Consider the following 10600-nt stretch of genomic DNA (forward strand, 5'->3'; position numbering starts at 1 on the left):
TTTTTACAATGAAAATGCACTGCTATTCAGAAGATTTAGTAATGTTTCTGTGTCTCTTCTGCTCACCAAGGCTGCATTTATTTGATCAAAAATACAGAAAAATTATAAAATATTATTACTGTGTGAATATATTGTATGATGTAATTTATTCCTTTGATGCAAGCTGAATTTTCAGCATCATTACTCCAGTCTTCATAACCAGCTAAATTCAACCAGTCCTAATTCAAGGCACTAAATTAAATTATGCGACATAAAATGTAATTAATGGACTAAATTAAGTAATTTAAAGACAGATGAGTTAACGCAGACAAACATCACATCAGTTTTATTAGAAGGGAAGATTAAAGTAGATAAAATTAAAACGGCATAACCCTACCTCTCATAATCATAACCACTCATGCGTATGATTGTGTTGTACATTATTTATGTTTGACAGTATTTATTCTGTAACTAAATGTACATACGTCTCATCCTTATGACAAAAAAATCATAATAATATTAAATACTGATCTTTTGCCATTTATTGGTCATTAACAGGAGGTTTACAGAGTAACGGTGCTGTTTATACTACTGAGTGAGCTTTAACTAGTACTAGAGTTAGTTATAGAGATATTTTAACTATTAGCTGGATCATATTTCAAGCATACTGTATGTAATGTAGTATAAATCATTTTAACTACTCACTTTTTGCTTTCAACCAAAGTCTGCTTAATTACTCTTAAGTAATTGGTAATATAGATATTATAACTTGAAGGATGTTTTAGGTTAACATGCGGTATATCAGATCATCCGCGAGCAGCTAACCAACCTTTGACTATCATCGTGTTGATAGATGACTGAACTATATGAGGTCTGTATCAGAAATTAAAGCACTGTATGATGCAATATGTGCCATGATTTACACCTGTGTATTAACACTTCAGCTTTGTCAAATGTGTTTTTAATATTCATACTTGAAGTGTGAACATCAGACGGTTTGCGGAGAGAAAAACGAGGATTGTTTTCCACTTATTACCCAAAGATTATTTTATAGAGTGTCTTTACTCTTCAGTATCCAGTGTTTTATAATGAAATCTTTGGTGCTATAATAAAAATGAGATGTTATGGATGTAATGGCATCTACAGCACTGTACTGATGCTGATCATCATAATAAAACGACATATGTTTATTTTGGTTGGTTTGTCTGTTTTTAATGGGAATGTGTTGCATGTTTTGAAAGTCTGCAAATGTTCAGCGTGATGAGAAACAAGACTTCTGTAGATAAATGGACACTTTATACTTGTATGTCGTTCAACTAAAATTTTCAGTTAAATGAATTGCATGATGCTGATGATTTAAAACTGTAAATATCAAATAATCAATCAATATTGCTGAGATAAGATTCGAACTAAAGATCATTCATAGAGAGCGTTGTGGCAGATGAATAAAGCATCGAATAAACTAGCTTTAAGATTTAATTGTATTTAATGTTTTAACAATCTGTACTTTAGTTTAGTTGATATTGTAGTTTTTGTTAATATATTGAATTAGTTTCTATTTTTATCTTTTCTGTTTTCACTTTAATATTAAAGCTTTGGTAGTTATGTTGTGTTTTATATAAAAATGTATAAATATATAAAATAAAAAGTAAATAATAAAAACATTTGATCATTTTAGTTTAGTTGCTAGTATTTTGTTAAACTAAACATGTTTTAGTATGGTTTCTGTTTTCAAAATAAAAGGTCCGTATACACCATACTAATCAAGCAAATACAACTGTTTATACATCGCTGATATCAATAATAATGATAATGATCATGGGTAAATACATAAAAGAATAGTGATAATCACAAATAAACACATTAAAGAAGGATAATCATAAGGCAGTGCATAATATATGAATGATCATGAGTAAATGGATAAAAGATAATAATTATGAATGAAATAATACACAGATTCGAGCATACACTAAAACTAAACCCCAAAGCCAAGTATTAGAACAAATATACAACTGTGCATCATCTTCCCTCTTCATAAGACTGGTCACAGTAGAAGACCAACACCTGTCCGAGAACGCCGGGCGATGCGTGCTTATCCCACGGCTGAGCTTCCACTGTTTCTGAAAGAAACCCCTTTTTTATACTTCAAAATTAGGTGCGGTTTAAGAACAACCCTCCAAGTGAGAGAGAAAGCAAACTGGCCAGACTCGCTCCCCCTCCCAGTTGGGTGCACTTCGTTTTAATTACAGAAAGAGATGAGTTCTTATTTAGGGATATCTCTTAGGTTTTCGTATTTAATGTGGTACCAGAATTCTGCAGCTAAAACTTCTCAAACGATAACAGTTTCCAAACTTATTTTGAAGGTCAATGTAACCTCTCTCTTGTACCTTCCCAAGAAATAGTGATGTTGTTTTGCATCCATTGCAACCTTGACAGTATCCCCCCTTAAAGTCCATTCCCACACCGTTCATCCCTTGAGCGCAACAAAACAACCCATCCTTTACGAAACAAAATGAGAAATGTCGTCTTAGCAACTAGCTGAAATATTTGTTTTATTTCAGTTATTGTTGATTTTATTTCAAGTAACAAAAAAAAATAGTTTTTGTTTTTTTATGGATTTAGTTCACAATAAGCAGATGCCATTGCATCATTATGGGGGCAAAAGCATCTTTCTCCATTGACAAACCTTCAAGATGTTTGTGCAATCTGACTCTTATAACATATAAACCACTTATTACAATATCTGCTTATTAATATTATCTAAAGGAACTGAGGTGAGCAAAGATTACAGCATGCAGACGATCACCAGCTTCGTTGAGATGAATGGAAATGTTCTTCTGGTATATCCGTCACTATCCGGCTCATTAGTGGAGGTCAGTGTCTCAAAATGATTGGATTGGGAATTTTTTTTAATTTCTGGTCATTTAGTTTCATAAAATTTTTCCCCAGTTTGTGCTCATATCTCTTTGAGCTCCTCAAACCCCGGCTTAAAGGGACTACAATTAGAAGAGTTGTGGATTACAATCGACTATAACTATACACTCAAAAAAAGAAATGGTGATACTCAAACAATTACAAAGAAACAGCAATTAACAGTGAATTAAAATGGCATTTTGAATGTGAAATGTATTCCAATAATCTTTGTGTTATATACAATTTAAAAAAGAAAAAACAATTCTAAACAAATATAGAACTGCTGAATTTATAAATATATGAAGTCAGAATATGGGAAATACATAGAAATAAACGATGCATTTATGAAGATTGACCAGCAAGTGGAGACAGTGACTTTAACATGAGAGAAGAACATCAGCTCATGCTTCATTTGAGAGGTTTCTTGTGTGTTTTTACAGCAGTTTCTATTTGACCCTTAAGATCTGAAGAAAATGATATTGCATTGAACACTACAAGAAATATTGGCAACATAACACTCTAGGTATTTGTGATTTTTCTTTGTTTACAAATTATAACAAATAATTAAGCTTTCATCTATCATGCAAATCCAGCTGCTTTGACATTTGTGTTGATAGTCTTGAGCTTAATCTGTGATGTTCAGATCCTAGTCAAAGGTCTAAATGTATCCAGTGAATCTGAAACCTGAACAAAAGAAAAGAAAAACACTTCTGGAGTATAATTGTTTCTGTGTGGTGTCCACATAGGCTTCATTCTGAGCTGGTCAGTAGGGAATTTCTGTAGCTATTTCACTCATTTTCACCGTGTTTAAATTGTTAGGCTATATTTGTTTATATTTTATTTGTTTATTTTTTTGTTATTTTTTTTATTTTAGACAGAGGTTTGCTTTCATTTCTATTTTTTATTATTATTGTATTTATTAATTTTTATTTTATATTTATTTATTTTTCTGTATTTTCATTTTTTTTGCTTGCTGTATCTGTTATGGTTAGCAGATCCAGGCAGGCAAGAAGGCGAGGGTTTCAAGCAACACAGATATTTTAATAATACAAATCAAGTCACTGGTACAACAGCTCAGAATAACGTCAGATAACATGACATGACTTGAACTAACATAACTTCAAGACACGACAAACTAGACTAGGGAACTCAAGGCTTATAAAGGACCGGGAACAAAGGAGCAAACGAGATAATTAACAAAACAGGTGAAAGGACTAAACGATGATTACTCATCAACTAAACTAGAACAGGAACTACCAAATAAGGTCAAAACAGAACTGAAAGGAAACCAAACCGTGACAGTATCATTTATGTATTATTTATTTATCCTATTTAAAATGATTTTATTTTATTTATTTATGTCTCTTTGGGCTTTCTTTATCAGCGAGAAACTTGGACAGGACCGAAATAATAATGTATTTTTTTAAATTTCCATACATTCATATATATATTGTGTGTGTGTGTGTGTGTGTGTGTGTGTGTGTGTGTGTGTGTGTGTGTAAATGATGTGTGTGTCTGCGTATTTTCATTACTGCAACATTACTGCGTAAATTCACTTGGAGTTTTGGGTCACCAGGCCAAATCAGTACCTTCAGAGAGCTGGACAGCAAAGGATGATGGGAATGAAGAGTTTGATTACTTCATGCATGAGAGCAGCAAAAAACTGCAGTCCACAAACATGACAAACTCTCTTTGATCCTGAACAGGAAAAATCAAGTTCAAATCAAGTTTTATTGTAGGGTTTGTGTTAGTCATTATAATGAGCTTCATACAAAAACAACAGAAGTCTGTGGTGTGACTTCATTTAGACTGTATCTTCTCTTTTCGGACACATTTTTGCTCAGTTTCAAGACACAAAACGGCGAAACACTTCTCTCTCATCCCGAAAGCGAACTCCTCCAGCGAGTCTTTGTTTGATTAACCTCTGTTGTTTTCACAGGCCACATTCAGCTGTGGACGGACTCTAATTGAATTATGGGAATATTTGTTCAGCTCACTGTCGATAAGGTCGACACATTGATTCTGTTCATCCCTCCTTCCTGTCCAGTGTCTGATTTTAATTTCCTGAGCGCATGATACGCTTCTCACACGCATGGAGCTGAGCCAGACGCTCAGAGGTGGAAGTGATGCTAACATTCAATACAAACAACTCAGAACAGTTTTACCTCTTCGTGTTGGGCCAGAAAACACCTCTTACTCTGGTAAAATCACTGTAAACACCTGGAGCTGAGGTGGTCTTCTTAAACTCTAGATGCTTGTAAATGCTCCACCTCCAGTTCTGATTGGATTTTCAGGAAGTAAGGGGGCGGGGCTTCGCAATTTTGCATTTGTGGTTTTCATTCTCATTTACAGTCTGTAAAATGTCTAAAGCAGTGGTTTTCAAACTTGTTAAAAGAGTTTTTTAAGAGTTTAAGATGTTTTACTGTTTTTATAACTGTACTGTCTTAATGGATTTGATGTTTTACTGTTTTATGAAAAACAAAATATCGGAAAAAAGATTTGCGATACGCACTCTGAAGTGCCAACCTAAATCAAATGATTCACAACAGGGGCTCCGAAGTTCCAATCTGAAATGATTCACAAACCCGCTCCGATCAAAGTCCTGAACTGAATCAAAATATTCACAAATCTGGTTAGTTCTGATCTGAATCAAAAGATTAGCGATATTTGATTCGGAGACTACGAATCGGGTCGCAAATCATTATTCAGATCAGAACTTGGGAGTGCATTGCGCTTTGAAGTCCAGATCTAAATCAAATGACTTGCGATACGCACTCCAAAGAGCCGTTCTGAATCAAAAGATTCATGAACCAGCTCCGAAGCTCCGATCTAAATCAAATGATTCGTGATACGTGCTCGAAGTCCCAATCTGAAACAAATGATTCACAATACTTGCTTTGAAGTTCTGGGGGGGGATGCTTTTAAATTCCGATCTGAATCAAAAGACATGCACCCCCTCCAAAGTCCTGATCTGAACCAAATGATTCACGTTACTCGATCCGATTGGAGCGACATATTGGTTTTATTCAGAGTTTCGAAAAGCTCTGTTTAACCCATCACTACATCCTTTTTAAAATCACAACAAGCGATGTGGAAAATTGAAAATGAAGGGCTCTTTTTAACAGTTTGTTAGTGAATCGCTTGAACTGAATGATAAAGACTCAAGTTTGAATCAATCGGAGCGATTTCAGCGTAATTGACTCACTCAATTGAATCGGTTTTGTCTGTTCCTCCTATTATCGCGCCTTCTTACACGATACTGTCAGTACTACTACTGGATTAGCTCGCTAGTTTTCTGAGATTAACTGTAGCTGAAATAAGCGAAAAAAGTATGAGGTTTACAAATAAAATATCCATATTTTCACTCCGAAGACTTTCTACATCAAAGACATCCAACTAGTGCGAATCACGACTATAAATAATCACGATTAATCACGTCCAAAATATGTGTGTACTGTGTGTATATATAAAGACACACATACAGTATATATATTTTGAAAATATTTGCATGGATTTACATGTATATATGTATATTGATCGTATCTGGAGGACATGAGATGCTGATGGCCATTGATTCAGTCCACAGACTCGGTTCTGTGCTCAGGGATCTGTACTAACACTGATCAGTTCACCCAAACATCAAATCATCACACAATCAAAGATTCCTTTAATGCCATCAGGCAATGGTTTGATTCAGAAATTAAATTAAATATAAATGAATCTGATTTCTTAGCGTTCTTAGTGTCCCTTTATTAATTAGTTTATAGACCTAAATTATCAAATTATTTGTTTATCTTTAATCTCACTTTAAACAAGTTTGTTAATTTGTTACATGTTTTAATTTAAATTCAAGCTTCATACATTCAACATCAAAATGACTAAAACTTTAAAACTAAAATAAAAACAGAAAAGTTACATTTTAATTCAAAATATCAACAGAAATGTAATATTGGTGATACTAAAATAAGACTGGGCCGAACTCTTAAATGTAAAACAACAATTCGGTCTCAAAAAGTGTAATGTCCAGTAATTATGGTTGATGCATCTCTTCTCAGAAGGGGATTATGGGTAAAACACACTGGCATAATGTACAAAACCAGAGTCTGCTGGTCTGATATATGCTGATGCTTTAAACTCTCTGTTCTCAGATCTGACAGATGAATGAGCTGATGTGCATTAGTGTGCAGAAGACATAAACCTGAGCAGGAATATTTACTCATTCATTTGAGCTTTCCTAAACATAGAGTATCTAACACACGTCCAGATCTGTGGCAGCTTTAAACACTCTGAACTGATCTTCATCAGAGCCATTGTCTTAAAAGCATCATATTTCGTCAGAGTGCTGATCGTACCTTCCTCCTGCTCACACTCCACATATTTAACTGCAGGAGTTTTGATAAGGAAGAACAAATCCTTGGGCTTTCAAGACAAACAGCTGGTTTTGGTCCAGAGGAACAATTCAGGCCTGTGGAGAAGCTGAGCTGAAGCCTCACAAAACACAACATGGTTTTGTTTAGTTTTAGCCATTGATGGGAACATCGGCTGCTTTCATGTGCAGATTAACTGCTGCCCAGAGCCTCAGCTAATCCATTTCTCTTGTTAATGGCCACTAGCAAGTGAGCAAAGAATGCTGACGCTCAACGAATCAAGAAGATGACCTTGAGTGATAAAGAACATCTGCCTTCAGAAACCATCATGTACGTTATTAAGGAGAAGTAAGTGGTCGCTGGTGTAGCTTGAGTGGTTGCTAGGGAGTTGCTATGGAGTTTTAGTTGGTTGCTAGGGAGTTGCTATGCGGTTAAGTTGCTATGGTGGTCTTAGGGGCTGCTTAGATATTTTGGGTGGTTGCTAGGGAGTTGCTATGCAGTTGTATTGCTAAGGTGTTCTAGGTTGTTGCTAGGGAGTTTCTATGCAGTTGCTATGGTGTCCTAGGTGGTTCATTGGTTATTGGTTACTTAGGGTGGTTGTTAGGGAGTTGATATAAAGTTGTTTTGCTATAGTGTTCAAGGTGGTCGATGGGTTATTTAGGGTGGTTGTTGGAGAGTTACTATGGAGTTGCATTGCTATGATGTTCTAGGTGGTTGCTAGAGTATTTTGTGTGGTTTCTAGGGAGTTGCAATACAGCTGCTATAGTGTTCTGGTTTGTATGATAATTTGGGTGGTTGTTACGGAGTTGCTATGCAGTTGCTAAGGTGTTCAAGGTGGTTGATGGGGTATTTTGGGTGGCAGTTGGGGAGTTGCTATGCAGTTGCATTGCTAAGGTGTTCTGGGTGGTTTCTAGGGAGTTGCTATGCAGTTGCTATGGTGTTCTAGGTGTTTTCTATGGTATTTGGGGTGGTTGCTAGGGAGTTGCTATGGATTTGCATTGCTATGGTGTTCTGAGTGATTGCTAGGGAGTTGCTATGTAGTTGCTATGGTGATCTAGGTGCTTTATAGGATAATTTAGGTGGTTGTTAGGGAGTTGCTATGAAGTTGCTATGGTGATCTGTTTTATTGGTATTTTGGGTAGTTGTTAGGGAGTTGCTATGCAGTTGTTATAGTGTTTTAGGTGTTTTTGTAGGGTAGGATGGGTTGTTGCTAGGGAGTTGCTATGCAGGCATTTTTAGGTATTTTGTTCCAGTCTGGCATGAAATGAATCCCGTCTAGTGTTATCGGTTTAATCATATCACTAACCCTTGATGAACACTAGCAATAATGCATTGTACATGTATTCACGTTTTACAGTAACAGTGTTTTTTCAACATTTGAAGTCAAAGAACACCTTGAATGTGAAAAATTATGAAAGTGAGTGGCTAAATAACTACGCTCATGTGAGGAGGAGAAGAGTTGACTCAGATGTTTATGAGCACCTTTGGCTCTTAAACGTGAGTGCTTTGAGCAATGGTGTGTTGTGTTTCGTTCTGATGTTTGATGTTTGTGATTGAAGAGCAGCTGTTTGGTTGTTTTCACCTGAAGCAGTTCTGAGCGGACAGATTATATTAACAGCATGAGATACAGATGTGAGCATTGAAATCCACGTCCAAAAACACTCAGCAAATTATATGTTGGGAAATGATGCTGTAAAAAACGCAGTGTACTGCAATGCATCAATGCATTTTTTTCATTTTGCTTAGCAAAGTATTTTGTATACATTTGTATACAAGTGCATTTTTGTTTTTGTCCAAGGGCACATCATTTTGGTGCTTAGCTGTTGTTGTTTCACTGACATCACTTGAGACAATAGAAAGTGTTGAATCAGAAAGTGGGCTCAGGGCTCATTTACTGACCGCATTGCTCTTTTCACGCTCAAAGAGACTCAGCGGGGTCACAGAGTGTGTGAAAGACCTCCAATGCCAGACCACATTAGTGCCACCTGCTGCCCTCTTCATGCCAGCCGTGCCAGGGATTAAACGGCATTACGGACGCTTACACGCTGCCTTTCTCTCACCAGTAACACTACAGCAACAAACCTTTTTATGAATACGTATTGACATGTCCTCAAATGTTTTTATTATTATCAGCATGTTAGTGTTAGTTTAGAACTTTCTTTTTCGGATTTGAAATTTAGAACTTTTGAACTTTTAAATGTTGTTTTGAAATTTAGAACTTTATTTTGAACTTTCAAATTTACCAACATTTTGAAATGTAGAACTTTCTTTTTTTTGGATGTTATAACTGTTTTACATGTAGTAAAGCATGCACAGCTACCCACATACATGTGTAAGACGGCGTTTTGTTGTTGGATGTAATAATGAATATAGCAGTCGTCATTTACTCCCGACATCTGAGCCGCTGAAGAGACAGAGGATTAAGGTTACTTTCATTTTGAAGGGAATGTGCCGATCCCGATCTACATAAATGCTCTATGTTCACCCGAATCATTCGTGATCCAGCTTTATCTACAGAAGAAGTGAGTATAAGTTTTTTTTTTATCTTTGCAAATTGCCTTTCCTAATAATGTGCTAGTTTGCCAGTTTCGCGGCTGAAGTTTAGTATGCTACATAGATATACCTAGATCCCTCATTATCAACTGTTTCTATGGGCCGTGATACGTAAACCATCCGCCATTTTTGGAATGGTCTGCGAATCTTTGAGCGCATTGACTCTGTGCATCTACAACAGCAAGTTATAGGCTTGTATATCTTTGAATATTCATGCTAGATGGCTGACGCGTCAACGGATCTGGAGCGGTCGAATAGGGATCTACACATATCTATGGTCTGCTCGTCACTCCACAGAAGAGAGGGGCGGGGTCAGCAGAGCTCATTAGCATTTAAAGCAACATGGACTAGATCAGCGTGCTGAAAACAGAGCTGGTTTTGACAGGGTAAAGGTGTTTTTTACACTATTGAGAATTTATAACCAAAGTATGTTATAGACTTTTCATTAAGACCTTAAAGAATGTGTAAAATGGTCATCCGATGACCTCTTTAAAATGTAATTTATTCTTGTGATCAATGCTGAATTTTTAGCATCATCCAGTTACATGATCCTTCAGAAATCATTCTAATATTCAGATTTTCTGCTCAGAAAACATTATTATTATTATTATGTTGAAAACAGCTGAGTAGAATTTTTCAGGTTTCTTTGATGAACAGAAAGTTCAGAAGAACAGCATTTATCTGAAATAGAAATCTTTTGAATGGTATAGTATGTTACAAAAGCTTTTTCTTTCAGATAAATGCTAATCTTTGGATCTTTCTATTCATCAAATGATCCTGAAAAAAAT

The 10600-nt window shown here is 35.8% G+C and overlaps 1 protein-coding gene across 1 annotated transcript in view; it reads left to right on the top strand.

Moving 5' to 3' along the window:
• Window positions 1-1169, top strand: part of LOC306867049 (A disintegrin and metalloproteinase with thrombospondin motifs 20-like) — a gene marked incomplete at its 5' end in the record, with an annotated part of 71829 nt that extends 70660 nt beyond the window's left edge. The window contains one exon of the mRNA XM_079412513.1: window positions 31-1169. The remainder of the gene's footprint in view (window positions 1-30) is intronic.
• Between the last annotated feature and the right edge of the window lie 9431 nt (window positions 1170-10600).

This window comes from Barbus barbus, assembly GCF_936440315.1.
Source record: "Barbus barbus genome assembly, chromosome: 48".
Lineage (NCBI taxonomy): Eukaryota > Metazoa > Chordata > Actinopteri > Cypriniformes > Cyprinidae > Barbus > Barbus barbus.